Consider the following 16,772-nt stretch of genomic DNA (forward strand, 5'->3'; position numbering starts at 1 on the left):
GAAGTCTGTTTTCTTATTATTTTTTTTTTTTTTAAACCAAACAGGTGTGTGCCTTGGGATGTGGAACAAGAAGTAAGAAAGGAGTTTCTGAGGGCTCCTTATGTGCCAACTTATATGGCTGCCCATCAGGTTCCATTGGCAAGCACCTGTTTGGATTTATGGTGTGCTCACTATGCCCTGATCCTGCAAACAATTATGCATGTCCTTTATTCAAGTAGGCTGTTTTCTGTGTTTAACTTTATGTACGAGGGGACCATCTGTGACTGTAAAGTTTAAAATTTGTGAAAGAGAAAGAGAAATAAAGCACAGGATTATTAAACAGAAACAAAAAGTTAAAGCCAAAAACCCTCACTGAATGATAATTAAAATACAAAATACCAGGATAAAAGGAAACTTCAAATGACTTGGAGAAAACGGAACAGAATATGAGAACCACGTCTTTGATTTTCAGAAGGGCCACAAAAGGATTAATTGCTATTTGACAGCTGTGTGGGAGGAACGGACTAATAGAATCATGGAATGGTTTGTGTTGGAAGGGACTGTTAAGGTCATCTATTTCCAATCTCCCTGCCACAGGCAGAGGCAACCTCCCTCTAGAGGAGGCAGCTCAAGGCCCCATTCAGCCTGGCCTTGAACAGCTCCAGGGTAGTGAAAAAATGACTTGCAGATACATCAGTAATTAGAGTTCCAAATGGGAGGTAATATGGCACCCCTGCATAGCACAGCACACCTCGTAAAGAGAAAAGAGCTAAAAGAAGCTTCATGCTGATCTTACTCTTTACATCCTTAAATTTCCCATCTGTGAAGGAAACAGCATAACTTTCCTGTCTCACCAGAGGGATTAGTGCTAGATTGTGAAGATTCTACATCTCTGTCTTAAGCACCACAGCAATGAAAGCCTCTAGAAGCAACTAGTGGAATGAGAAATGAGGTTCTGTAATCCAAGACACAATGAAGGCTTCCTTTGTTCCTTATGTGGGTTCATATTTTAATTTCTCGATAGGCATTTCGTGATTTAGAAAATATAGACAATAAAGATAGATTTCTGAGTAGCCAGCAGACGAAACTAACGAGGAAAAAAATGTGAGTTTTCCTACAGGAGCCCAATGAGTCAGCCAGTTTACAGAAGCCATGTTAGCCGAAGACATAGAGGAGTAATATGCTACAACACCAGACTCCCAATCAGCCAAAAAACAACATTCTCTTTGATCTGTACTCGAAATATTTTACATGCCATTTGGATATCGATCAACAGCGCACACTGGACTTTTCAGTTGTAGAATATGCAATGTACTGTAATTAGTGTTGTTGATCAAAGAGATTGCTTTGATTGGGATGATTAAAGTAGGAAAGCAGATCCATGTGTGTGCTCTTGTGCAAAAGAGAAACAAGGGACAGAAATTAATCAAAACAATGTCAGGAGCTGAATAAGCTTTGTACCACATGCTCCTTCTGGTCTACAAGACTTATATTGAAAAGATTTTTGAAAAAGAATATGCCTTATGCCATTCAGGGCTATTATCAAATGCAGAAACAGGCTTGCCAAATGGATTACGTGGAAGACAAGAGGACTGGGCTGATACCTCCAGATAGGAATACTGTTGGAATGAGGAGGTGTGTGATCAGTCAATGTCTCTCAGGTAGATAGAATTAGTGATAAAATACAAATTTAGCATTATGAATGCCCTAATGTATTTTGTCCTGTAAGATTTGGAAGTAGGCTCTTTTTTCTTAAAAAGAAAAAACGTGTTTCTTCGCATGGTTGCCTACCTTCTGTCATATGATGGCTTCTTCAGAGATTCAGTATCAGGACAGAAGAAAATGTTCTATAAATTTTTCTTGATATCCTACATCTCAGAGAGCTTCTTGTATTATAGTAAACAAAGACTGCAGTTTTCAGGAGCTGAAAGTAACCTTTCTTACCTTTCCATCACTAAACTTACCTCTGAAAAAGCAAGGGGTCTATTGTATGTCAGCATCTTATATTCACACTCCTTTTAGACATTTCTTTCACATCTAGATTATCTTTAAGGAAATATTTGGAGTTATCTCACATCAGTTGCAATCAAAGTGATCACAGTGAAAACCACCAGTACCCAATCAGTTACTGAGTGCAAAAGAGGCATTCTGGTCTTTCCTACAGTGTTTCTCTCTCCCTGTTTTTTCTCCTTGATATACCATACTCCACAAGTGGACATATAGGCTTATAGGCTGTGTTTAGACGTAAGTTTCCAGATGTAAGTTCTCCTATTCATTGACTCCTGTCCCCTGCAGGTACCCTCCCTCCTTTTTTTTTTTTTTTTTTTTAAATTGACAGTGAGTGTATGTGAGAGTGAGTGGAACTTAATGACACCCAAATCTTGCTCCAAAACCTGATAAAGTCAAGAACTCTGCATCTGGGACATGAGAGTAAATTCTGGATGTGGTGAGATGAATGCAGCCTTGCAGATTAGAAACTTATGATATATAGCTAGATTTCAGTTGAGGATCAGAAACTCATATGAATATGACTTTATGATTTCTGAACTCTTACAGGAACAATGGGAAAGTTTCATGAATCCTACAGATGAACAGAAAGAATTAAGAAACACTAAAATATGTAAGGAAATCAACATTTTTTGCATACATAAATTTCATTGTAAAAAGCATCTTGAAAAACATTTATTTCTTCATACAAAAAACAAAATAAACACTATCAAAGCAGCTTATACATACGTAAATATTTTTAAGAAAACAAAACAAAGTATAGACAAAGATGTTTCATCATCTACATTAAAACCATTAATTTGTTTTTAATCAAGTATTACAGAACTGATTTTTTCCTATTCAAGTGCAGATTAACTATTTTCAAATATGTTAGAAAAAAAATGAAAATTTTAAATCTAGATTAATTATTTTGAGTAAGTTATAAAAAAAAAATCCATTTTAATCTAGACTTTCTACTTAGTACTATGCACTTCCTAGATTTTAAGCATAGCAAAATATTTTCTTAATTTTATATCAATACAGTCAGTGTTTAAAAGTGAGCAAGTATATAAATCAGTAGAGACACTTAGTCATATCAGGTAAAATCTGCTTTGGAATAGAAATATTATCATTTGGAAATTGTGCTTAGCATCAAGACTTTGAAAAAATAGATTTTCATAGAAAAACACATTGAGCAAATTTAACTGACACTGAAAAAACGTGTTCATGTATTTACTGCATGAAACCAACAGCAATTTTCTTTCTTCTTTGCATCTTGTCACATTTCATTTTTACCCCTAAATCTTATGGATATTTTTTTCAATGAAACATGAATATTTTACAGTAATTTTTCAGAAAAACATGACATTTCAGGAAATTTTGACCCTCTTAAAAAAATAAGGAAAGCAAGATAGCATAAGCATCTTCCTCTCCACTGCACAAAAGTAATACTATAATTGTGTAATTAAAGTTTTAAAGTCCCTTCATACCACAAAGCACTCAAAGATTAGTAAGGCTTGCAGCCTAATGATAGTATCTACACATTACATTTGTTAGCATCTTAATGGTAATGAACACGTAGAAAGAAAGAATCACAGCAAGAGCTATACTCTTTCTCTGAGACATTTTGACTGTTTGTTAGGAGCAGCAGCCATTGTCTTTGACTGATCAACAGAATATCCTCTCAGATTAAGACATCCTGATTACAGTTTTCTTCTCCATCATTTAGTGGGACAGAATTCTAGGGAATTTCACATGGAGAAATTCCATGGTGTGAAGCACTTGCTTTTTAAATTGAATGGCTTGGAAAGCTCACTCATCCAAGCACATTAATTGGCTGAACGCTCTTGAGTGCTTTATCGCATTATTTCCAAAGGCTGCCTAGGAAATATGCTAGGAATATCCTAAATGCTAGGAAGCGAGCTGTGGTTCCGGTGATTAGTGCCAGAAAGCTGAATGATAATTATTGCTAGGTTACATTAATATAGCAGCAGATTATCTGTAACAAACTTCAGAAATAGATTGTTGAATGAACTTATTAAAATCTAATCATTTATATTATGAATTTCTGATTAGTTCAGTACAAAGGTTGATCATATGTTCTTTTATAACTGATCAGAAAAGCATGGAAAATTACCAACTTACTATTGATGTTTTACTAACGCAATAGAAAATTTTGTTGTAATGGCATTACTTAGGATGGAAAAAATAATTTTTAGTCAGCAAGCATTAATATCGATCCCGTGACAGCACAAAATTCAGAAGAAATTTACTTTTCACTCTCTGTGAGACTAAGATTTTGGGCAGGTCATTCTGTTCTGGCACAAGCAATCTAAATATTTCTGTATATTTCTTTCTTTTAAATTGAATTTTTATGAATTTACCACATTATTACCACAAATTAATATATATGCATATTGGCAGATGTATTCAGCTATCTATGTTTATATTGAATATGCATACGTTCTAGGATTGCTTAAGCAATCATGCTTCTAAAAGAAATAAGTGATAAAAAAAAATGAGGTACAGATTATCAGCATTTGCTGTTATTTTTGCATTAGGAAAAAAAACACGTTACGCATATACTGCAAAAATGTTGCTGTAAGGGCCCCACTCTTCATATCATGACAAAACATCATTACTGGATTGAGTGGTCTCCTAAAACCTGTGTGGGAGATGATGGAATTAAGGACAGAAATTACCTGAGCATAGCAAGTTTCTATCTGTACTGAAACGATGCAGCTTCACATGAAGTTTACTTTCTCTGGATAATTGCTTTATCAGACAAATTTCTGGTGAAGCACAATGGATGAAATAGACCCATACTGACTTCTATAGAGCGACACTAACAATGTAAGATCATAAGACTATTGCCAATAAAACTGCTTCTCTTTTGGCAATGTTATTCCATCTGAACATGTTTCAAATAACTCTAGTAAACAAATCTACAGTGACCATGACTTCTTCATTTATTCCTTTTTTTTTTTTTAATTTTCCTATCCACCAGAAAATACGACTTTTATTGCGGTATTTAAGACAAAGAATGTTGCACTTCTTTTTTCCCTGCAGTACTATAACATGTACTTAAATTTTAAGTCTACTGACTAACCAAATCAAAAGGCAGACTTCAGAACTTGATCTTTGTTCTTTTATTATTTGGAAGTGAAACTAAGACAATCACATCAGGCTTGAATCATACCTTAAAGCTTCAGTAAATAAAGTTCTCAAGTTTTAAAAAGCTGTTTTTAAACTACATAAAAACTTTATATACTTTGACAAATAGATTAATGTCAAAAGTACTGTTACTGAAGATAATGTAGATAATCTTCAGTTTCAAAAGTTTGCCATTAGACTGAAAACAATTACTTTTGAATTCATAGTGAGAAAGTTTAAAATGGATGCAATCTGGAAGCATTAATTAAACATATAGGAATAACTCCAAGTAAGTAGAGATATGAGTAAACTTGAGCAACTAGTAAACTGATTAATCCAGCTGGATGAAGACAGAAGAATGAAGTTCTTACCCTTTATGAAAAAGAAAGAAATTAACGTCTGGACAGGAGAGGAAGCAAATTCCCTTTTGAGATTATTTTAATGATAATAAGCAGAAGGAAGAAAATATTTCTCATTTTTGAATAGCCCTGAACAAAGAAAAATAATCTTAGATTAATATCAATTATTTATTTTGTAATTTGATAGCTAAAATTTGTAGAAGAAATAGTTTAATTATTAACATTCTGAGCTTTAGAAAACACTTGTTAAATACGAAAAAAAGAATAAACTATAAACAAGATATGCTTTAAGAAATACATTTTAAATTGTTTGCTTAGAAAAGAACCCTGATGTCAAGCTTCCTGTATGTCCAACTCTTTCTTTATAAAGCCGTGGTAAACAACTTCTAATGCATACAAATGCTGCAATTCTCTTCAATCCGAAATTTCTGTTGAAGAAATGTTTTTGATGGAATGTTTCACTCGTTCGGCTTAATATTTCTGGCATAGAATTTTCAAAGCAAAGGAAATTAAATTCAGGTTATGCAGCTATCCAAGTTATACATTTTTCCTGACATAAACAGCAACAAGCATTTCTACTTGACCAAATATTTTAGAGAGAAAATCCTAGCAAAATGCATGGAAATCCTTTGGCAAAATGGATGGCATGGGGTTTGGGTTTTTTTTTTTTTTTTGTCAGCAATGGTCAGGAGTGGGAGTATATCTTCCAGTGGAATGCTGAGTATTTTCTCCCCTTAAGTCATATAGCATTTCCAGCTATTATTAATTATAATTTCCTAATGATTTAAAAAGAATCCCTTTTGATTGTAATCTAAGGATTAAAGGTAGAATATGAGTTATTAACACTAAGTAATTCACTCAAATATTTAATGCAGGTTAATTTTCAATTTACATGTACTAGTGTTTGGGTAAGCAGGGTTTGCTAAGGAAATTTTAACATCTCCGCTAAGAGAGTTTGCATGCCTGATTTTGGAACAAAAAAATCAAACTTGGTGGAAACAGACTTTTTACAGAGCGCCTGAAGTGTGATGCACGTTGTCATGTGATGTGTGAGAAAGCAAAGATACACTCAATCTGTGAGGGCTGGCACTCTCCTAAGGTAGAATGGAAAGAAGTAGGTAGTGGTATACTGGTAATTAATAGAAGAACCCTCAGCCCACTCCTACAAATTCAGCTCTCTACAATTTTGTGCCTTGTGCAGTTTATTGGATTCAGACTGCTGCAGAACAGAATTTAAGATCATTATTTGCATGTGTTTGGTATTGCCTAAGTGGCTAAGTGCTATTTTCTACAGTGATGTAAGGTAATTCATTTACCAATCAAAATATTCCATTTCATCCCTATCATATTAATAATTGTTAGACTTAAATTCCTATGAGATTTAGAGAACAACTTGGAGTATATTAAAAAACAAGTTATTAAAATTAGTGAATTGGCTCATACAACTTCAGAATAGATAAATATGACTACTGTGCAGGTGGATAACTTATTCATGAAATTTATATTCATCCATTTTGCCAAATGAGTCATTCAACAATTTCAACTGAATAGTTACCTGCTATTTTCCAAGGACTATTTTTGGGGTCTAAAATGGGGCAGACATCAGTGCTTCCACTGCACAAGGTTTAGTGACAGGACTCAGTAGTTCAGTTTGATGGCTGTACTTGGAGATCCTGAAGGCCTTTGCCAACCTAAATAAGTCATTCTCTGTGTTTCCATGACTGTATATATGAAGACTGAGTGTAGAAAGGTAAAAAGATATAAAGTAAAATATGACTACAACTTAAAGAGATCACAACTGTCGAGAGATTCCTTTATCAGCATTTTTCATATTTCTGAATATCTCTCTTTCATCCTCAAAAGTTTTTTTTTTTTATGCCTTCTTCTGCTGTTGAAAATGTTTATTGCCAGAAATATTTAAGCTATTATCAAATACCGATAGGTAATTTTACTTTGTGATAATATTACACGTCCTAATGCATCTCTTCCTAAAGCTTGATGGAAGTGTTTATTTTCCAGTCTTTTAATCACCTTTGTGAATTTTTCTGTAAGTTTTTACTAAAGTAGCAACATTCTTTCCTTGCACTGTGATTTGAAAGTACGTACAAGGTCTATATTGCAGCCACTTCATTGCTAAATACAGACTGGATATCTTCTATACTTTTGTCTCCTTTTCTCCAAAATTCATTGAAATGTATTTTAAACCTACAATGGAATGTAGGTTTAAACCTACATGAAAAATACAGTTGAAAAAAAATCTGTAAAGCATAACTTCAGAAAACGTCCTTCATTTTCCTTGGAAATAAACAAATTCTCAGATGAAGGAGAAAGTTTAGCAAGGAGAGGGCAGTGGACTTTTTTGTTGATGCGATGCCAGAGGCCAGCCAGACACCTGGTCCAGTCCTTGCTGACCATGCAGGCTGCCATGTCAGGTCAGGGAGATTAGACCACCCAGCAGTACTAGGAATCATGTCTGAGCTCCCCAGCCCACAGGAAGGGAGAGGAAGCAACTCAAAGATCTCAACATTTGGAGTGGGTGATGAGGTTTTGATGTGGCAGTCTAATAGAGTTTCTCCATCAGTACATCAACATAATTGCCTTTTTTCCCCCCTAGTCTATCCATCCAATCTATCCATCTCCTTTTTATACTCCTTTTCTCATTATTTACTGATTTATCCTAATATCAGCATTTATTTCTTGCAGCTGCACTCACAGTCAGCATAAGCTTAGTCCCCAATCATTTTAACGTACAGAGCGTCGACCTTATTAATGACAGTGCTGTTCTGAAAGCTCATCTTTATTTGATTACCTTTGATAAACCCCAAGTCATATATTGGAATTGCTGTGTCTACAAAGTACTAGTTACATACTTTATTCTCAGATATGTGAATTTTCACTTGGCTAAACCAAAAGCATATTTAGCTGTTTTGCAGCTTTCCCAGACAGTTTAGCTCACTCTTAGCTGGGAATTCACTACATCAGTGATTTCAGTTGCACAGTTAATTAGTAATATCTCTGTTCTATCAGTTCACAGGTAGAAATGTTTACCTCATAAATATCAAGGTGTAGTACCTCCAGAAGAGGTGATAATCATCTACTTTTCCAGAGGTGATGATCTATGAACATATTTCAAAAGAAAACAGTAAACCCATCAATTTTAAATGTTTTCAGTATTTAACAGTCCAACATAGTTTAATAAAATAATTCCCCAAAATTGAAATATGAGAAAGCTTCAAATATAATGCCTCCCATTTTATTATGTTAGCCCATGATACCAGAGGCAGATGTTGGTGGTAAGGCAATAGAGATTGATCTTTCCCACAAATATTGTGACAGATGGCAAAAGAGGAGCAGTCCGACAAATGGCAGCTGACATAGAAGCATGGATGAAGCAACAGTGTGGAACTGAATTCCTCAATGTAGGAAAAAAAAAAAAATAAATTGCAGAATTGCAGCTATTGACATTTAGTGACTCTTGTTGAACATTGATGGAGCCCAAACAGCGGATGTGAGCACAGAGAGGCAGCATATGTTGTCACTGCTGGAACACACCAATGTTAAAGACAAGCCACATTCTTGACAGCCATACAGATTTCTACAAGCATGGCATTCAGGCTCTTGTTCATTCCTGGTAAAAATGAATAGTTATCAGTAGTAACTATGTTGAAAAATTGTGTTTTGTAGCTGAGAATTTTCCCTATCTGATAGTGTTTTTGTGCTGTTCGTATCTGTTACGGTTTCCAGAAAAATAAATAGGAAGCATATATTTTCAATTGCCATACATTGGTACGATAAAACTTGTAATTTTCTTTGGTTTACTTATTTTTGATGATCTCCCTTGATTAAACTGCTGACATTTATTTTTCATTAACTGCATCCATATTGAACCACTCCACTATTTTTCTTGGGAACAAAATCAGACTGATAGAACTATCACAAAGCGCCTCATTTCTATTTACACTTCCAAGTATTAGCACAGTATTATTTTTGTTCCAAATCTTGGAAAAGTCTAGGATTTCAGGCTGTTACTCTTGAAGATTTGGAAATATGTATTTTCTCATAGAACTCAAAGTGACAGTAGTTATTTTAAGCCTATTAGGAGAAACTCAAAGAAGTTATTCTATTTCCAAGTTTTTGTTTTGTTGTTTTTCCTGAGAGTGAGATCTAAACAAATACATAAGAATCAATAAAATATCAAGTTGCTTTCTAAAAATCAATTATTGCAAGAAGATAATCTATCAGAATTGTGAAAATGACAGCACAATTCCCTAGCTGAAACATTCAGTCACAGAAATGACTTAAAATTTGTTGAAAAGCAAAGACATCAGATTTTATCTGGAAAAAATAAAACCAAGACTGAGTCAGGCATTTAACAAAACATGTGTAATTACTAAACCGTGCAACACAACATATCTATGGACATCAAGAATTGTCACAGAAAAATACGGCCTCCTAGTTTCTCATTATTTGTGACCAAAATATTTAATGCCAAAGCTACAATTTCTTAGCCAGAATTAAGGCAAATAGGATCAGATGTTCATCACATTTCAAGCAACACTGAAATGAAACAGTTAAACAGCATGTCTTAGAAACTGTCATGTTCACATCTAACTGAATATGTTTAAGTAAAAGAATATGCCAATTAAAACCATTTCATACTGCGTTTATCATTTATAATGCTCCAAAGATCTCAGCTGGCCAGCTAAGCATAAACACCATGAAGATGCTCTTGAAATCCAGCCCTGGTTACCCTATAATTGGAGAATCAAGATTGAATAAGGAGGTGGTACCAATCTCCTTTTGTTACTCCCAAGTACTGGAAAAGTTTTTGCAGAAGAACCTTTCAGATACTAGACCAGAGTAAGTTTAGCTTAATTCAACAAATAGAAGATATTTACTAGGGTCCAAAATCAATGTTCACAACTATCAGAATGAGTAAATACCTTCTGTTGTAGCTATTGGAGGGACTTACTAGTTACCTCTTACACAAGTGTGTGTGCATAACATTAATCTTCTGCAGTAATTCACAGTGAAATCTGTGAAAGGATTATGAGTATCATACTAGTTGATATTTTTTCAGCAATACCCACTTCCAATCTTTCCATTTTAAAAGCCTGGGCTGGAAGACAGAAAAGAATGTCACATCTAGTCAACTAATAAAAATTATTAGTGATTCATGCTAGCACTTGAGACTCATAGTCTACCCAAATCAAGTTCCTTCAACTTAATAAAATTCAGTTATTATACAGGCTCATACAGTTACTGAAGTACCGGAATATGCAGATATGTACCCACTGGGATTTTCAAGAAAATAAGAGTTAATTGCATAGAGTCTCCTGCAAATACCAATATCAGAATATTTCAAAGGAAGGCAAGCAAATTTAATATAGCATTTAGCTCTAATTGCTGAAATATCTTGCAAAGCTACAACTAAAGCTGAACAATATATTCAAAACTATTAAAACTCAGGCTTATGAGTGGAATAGTAAATAGACCCAGTTGAAACCACTTCAGATCTCATCCTGCATGTATATTAACCCATTTCCTAACAGTGAAACATACTCAGAGATGCTGCTATTCTCAATACATTTCACTGGCTTTCATTCAGTAACATCAAATTTACATAGCAATGAGGATTTCTGTCTGTGATGTCCTTGAAGTAGAGTGATACACCTCAGTCAATACAGCATTTCTCCTGAGAGAAAAAGTGACATTTTACTTGATATAGAAGAAGAATCAATTTTGATCAGCGTGCCAAAGAAATCAGATTGTGAAAGCTGAAGATTTAAACCTTCCCTCTCTCTCATTACTGCTTCTTTCTCTCTTTTGTAATTAATCACACTGAACTTTTTTTTTTCCCCCCAAATGCGGATAACATAAGGTCTTCATATCTACAAAAACATCAGGGGTCCACTTTTCAGAAGTATTATTTAACTATATCATCACTGAACAGGTTCAGGGCTTTAACAAATGGGGCTTAGCTCTATGGAATGGGCAATAGGCTTAATTGTAGTTATTTTTAGATAGCAGAACTCATAGATGGAATGACAATTCCATTTAGGCACTCAGGATCAGGTAGAAGTGGGGTCAGCTTCTGAAAGTACTCCATGCCTCAGCTACTACCAGCATTAGGACATAGCATAACTAATAAGTCATCCCTTGTTTGTCATTTCTCAGTACCCATTTAAAAAGACATAATCTGAAAAGATCAGGATTATTTTGACCTTTAAAGATCTGGCCTCAGAGTTGGTTTAGGCTTAAAATGGAGCAGAGCACGCATTTCTATAACTGCTTCAAAATATGACCTTTATCCCACTCAAGCTATGTTCAGATGATGCACTATTTGATCTTCCTTTTCTGAGACAGATATATAGTAATGACAACCAAAATAAAGGGTTAAAAGCAGGTAGCTATAGAAACCTATTTCATGAATACTTATGTTTTGCAGGTCTAATTAATAGAGCATAACATTAAAAATAAGTTTATGTTCTGCTTATGAAGAAATAAAATTGCTTTTATCATATTCTTGGAGATATCAGGTAAAGCATTCAAAGTATTCAAAGGTAGGCCAATAGTAACCACCTCCCAAAAAAAAACACCAAACAACAAAAAAACACCTCACCCAACAGTTGAAAGAAAAGCCTGGATATATAGCACTTCTCAGGAAACAGCTGAGGCCCAAGAGATGCTCTTCCTTTAGCAGCTGACCCTTAAATGACCCCAGGCTGGTTTCTCCCTGGGTCCATCCCTTCTGGTCATGTGGGGAGCAAAGGTGCAAACAGTTTGCCTTTACACCTAAAGCAGCCACACCCCTTCATCAGGTGCTCAACCACAAATTCAAGCTGTGACCTAACAGTTCCCCTACACTTTGCAAACAAAAGAAAACTAGTGCAACATAAAGGCATGTCCTTTGCGTACAGATGGAATTTTTCCTACTACTCCCCTACAGCTTTTATATTTTTACTCTTTCTGGTGATTGCCATTGATTGGGTTGTGTTTTCCTCTCTACATCATTGTTCTACTCTGTTGTTTTGCCTCTCCTTGAAATTTGCTGCTATAGTCAGCTGCTTTCACTGCTGTGGGTTCCAGAAGATCCTGGTGATAGGATCTGTTGTTTACATTCCTTAGTACCAGAGGGAAATGGAAGTCTAGATCTCAAATAGCACCAAAAAAGGTGATACCATGGCAGCATGAGTTAGAGCATTAGCAAGGAAGATCAGAAAGCTGTGCAGAAAATAATCTAACTCCAGCTAAAAAGGAAGTCCAAAGACAACAGACTAAATTAGATCACAAAATTTACACATATAACCAGCACTATGCCTGGCATGAATGCCAGCTATGCCAAATAGTTGAGCAATGTCAGATTTACTATATCGACTTTAATAAGTAGAAGTACCATACCTAGTTAGTTCCAAGAAACTCTACTCTAAGACGTATTTTGCACATAGAGTACAAATTCAGGGTTGTGTATTCTTTTCCTTTCAGGTTCAGTGACAAGGGTTTAGTTTTTATTATCACAGGCAGAACATTACCATGATTGAGAGAGTATGTCAAGTTACCTATGCTTGGTCTTTTGTAGTCATATGTCCCTCTTCTTTTCTATTTAATTTCTGATATTTCAAATGTTTTTCTGTTGAATAAGTGTCAGAGAACCAATGTATGAACGTAAATATTTATTTATTATATGCTTACTGAATAAACAGCATAGCCAGAGAAGCTGTTTGGGAACCTAACAGAATGTATGAATTACGGCTGTCACAAGCACTAATAATTATTTCCCAGCACTAATGGATTACACGCTCTGTTGGAGTCATGGTAAAAACAAGGAATAAAATTCTAGAGTATCCTTGCAAGGAAAAGATTAAATTCAAGTTCCTGCTAGCAACCAGTGATCAGAGTACAACTACAAATGGTTCAATCTTACTGTGGTTTATGCATACAACTAATGCAGGTAATTGTGCATATACACATAAACCACTTAGCTTCTTCAATATCATGCTCCATGATGTTCTTGTATTTTCCTTCACCAATATATACAGGTGCCAGGTGAAATGTCACTGTGTTGGTACTGGATCTGTCACTTAGAGGAACTGCTTGATGTGCAGCTTGGAAGCCTTGTCACATAAACTACTACTTGGTTTACAAATGGACTTGTGTCTATGTGTCTAAGCTTTTAAAGCAGCAAAAGAAGGCAATGACGGTGACTTCTACTGGGATACAGTGCTTTGGATCAATAAAAGACAACAAAGAAGAAAAAGCAAACTTGGCAATTTGACTGCAAATGGTGTATAAGAATATTAAGATGAACAGAAATAAGAGCGTAAGAGATTATTCTTTTGTGCCATTGCCTCGCAGATGAACAAGTCCAAGCAAGTTCTTGACCAGGATTGAGAAATCCTTTGTCCAGAGAACACAGATAGACAAGTCCTGGGCAAAGGTTGCAAAACCCTTTTTCTGAGGGACACAGATGGACAATGCCAGGGGCAACGAGAAAGAGAGAAGCTGCAGATAAATGGCCGGGAAGCAGTCTTTTGTGCGGGCTTATCTCAAGGAAGATGGCCATCTCAGGAGGTGCTGCACATGACTCTTACCCAAGTACCCAGAAATGCTACGTTGGCAGAAGAAAAGGATAAAAAGGGGTCTTACACCATGAGATTAGGTTTCCGGCAACAGATTCCTCATGAAGAAGAGGATTTCTGCCATGAGAAGCCTCACAACCTGCCTCTCTCCTTCCTGGACTTGCTCTGCACTCTACCTACTTGCTACCTAAGCCTGGCCATGCTGCTGCTGCTTTCCCCTGAAAGGTTTCTGACAATAGATTCCTCACAAAGAAGAGGAATGTTTTTCTGACAACAGATTCCTTGCAACATGATGCCTGCATGCTGAAGAAGAACAAAGGTGTATGCCATCAGAAGCCTTATGAGCTGATGCCTGCATGTTGACGGATTCCCTTCTTGGCCTGCCACCTGAGACCTGCTGCTCCCTCCTGGACTTTCCCTGCCACTTCTTCCTGCTACCTGCTTGCTGCTCAAGGCTGGCCACACTGCTACTGCTCTCCCGCTTTTGCCTCGGACTACTGGAACAGTGTGCAACAGGACCGCTGCTGGATCTGGTGGTGACTATCCCTACTTTATGCAATTCTTGCTTCTTTCCTATCACCCCCCCTTCCGTATCCCCTAATTCATAATAGTCACCATCCTTTCCTATCTCTCTAATTCAGATTTGTAATAAACTGGTCAGACCAACATTTGAGCCGTTGTTTCTTAATCTCATGTTGGGTATACAGATATCAAATAACCTCCTCTTCCTCCTATAAATTGGAGCGGGACAGTGAGTAAAGAAACTAAAGTAAGTAACTGGTATATATGAAGGTAAGTGTAGTCTTGACTGTTGGGTAGTCAGTCTGTGACTCACAATATCTAGCATGTAAATTTATCACTTCAGCAGGTCTGCTGCACAACCCTTCAGAAATCTCCATTCACCCTATCCCTAATGTTCCTATAGCTTGTCTATTCAGACTGAGCTGCTGCTTTTTCTTTTTTTTTTTTTTTCTGTAGCACAATGGCACCCATCTTGCAGATTAAACTCAGCATGCAAACAGTAATACCTTTCCATGTTACCACATCCGCTTTATTACAGCCTATTGTGTTCCTGAATAATTATTTTTTAATCAGATTTTCCAATTGGTGTCTGATAAGCTGCTGCTATAACTTGTAAATAAAACACAACTGGATACTTACCTGAAACTACGTTCACCTAAATACATTTTATAATATTCACACTGAAAGTTGTTTTAACTGGCCTCCAAGTTAAGCTTGAAATCAAGAAATGGCAAATTTTAAGAGCAGTGCATCTCAAAAGTAGCTTTCTGATGGGATATTGGGGAAAATAATTGACATGCTTTTACAACAAAAAAAAATTCTGCTCTTATAGAGCACCTCAAAGTGAGTTCATTGATTGAAAGGGATCATGTTGGGATGAAAGCAATGGGATGCAGTTCAACAAGACCCTGACTTACAACTTTGCATTTGCAGTGTTATTGCTTCATATTAAGCAGTAAAGACAGACATTCTATAAATCTAGAGGTAGAAGTCTATTCTAGACATAAATTAGTCAACTCAAAAATGTTTGAGATCAGAAAATAGCCCACATCCATTCTGGATACTATATTCAGAATGATTTTATTGCAAGAAAGAGTAATAATAATTCTCTTTCTTCTTTCCTCCTTTAAAAAATGTTAATCAAGTAATCAGCTATGACTTTGAACTTACAAAAAAATTGAACATGAAGAGATTTAGTGAATATCATTATTATGAATCTTCTAGTTCTCTGCTTTTTTAAAACATCTTTTCTTTTTTAATTTTTCATTAGAATACTTTGCTTAGTTGCCCCAAGAAACGATGAACATACCAAACACACAGTTTAACAGCCACTGCTGATTCTGATGCTATTTTTCCCTGGATGATGTCTTTAGAATATACTATTCATATGATTAAGTAATAGTATTTGTCTTCCAAAACCATTGACAGAGTTTATTCCAAAATCACCCTGATTTTGAACACTTTTGTCTAAAGTCAAGATGTATTTACAGTATATCAAAAATCTGCTTGGACCTGGGATCAGCCATAGAAAAAGCAGAAGGGATCTCAAATATTCACTTATTCCCCTCTGAGCCTAAGTGGTATCCCTAGATAATTCCTTGCAGACATCTACCTAGGTTGTTCCTAGAAGTCTATAGCAAAGATTCTGCAACAAGGTTTTCTACTCTGATACTGAGTTGTCCTTGCCTGAGAACATTTCACTTTGCTCCAATTTCCACATGTTCAGTGTTCTAATTCAAGTGCACAGGTAGAACAGTGCATTCTCTTCTTCTCTGTAATCCATTCACATAGTAGGCACTTTTTCTAGCAACTTGATGATGATGCAGGTAATCTCTGGCATTAGATAATATATTGATTTTAATTTTATATATTTCTATTGCCCTCTACTGGGTAGAAACATGAGATTAAGGTATGATTAACAGCACATCCAGTACGTACATACATGCTACTGCAGAGGTTCCCAAGATCAGTCTTAGTCAGTATTGCACAACAGAAGGATGTTATTTCTCTTCTTAGTTGTAATGAGATATAGTGAAGAGATGAATCTAGAACTATTATGTGCATAATTCATCTTGTTGCTGTTAACCTGAGAGTAGTCTGTGTTGAGAAGAGAGCCATGGTTGAATTTCCATTACAGCCATTTAATCCTGTGATTGATCAAGGCCATATTTTGAAGCCATTTATTAGGTGCAAA

This window comes from Meleagris gallopavo, chromosome 2 (genome assembly GCF_000146605.3).
Source record: "Meleagris gallopavo isolate NT-WF06-2002-E0010 breed Aviagen turkey brand Nicholas breeding stock chromosome 2, Turkey_5.1, whole genome shotgun sequence".
In the NCBI taxonomy this organism is placed as follows: domain Eukaryota; kingdom Metazoa; phylum Chordata; class Aves; order Galliformes; family Phasianidae; genus Meleagris; species Meleagris gallopavo.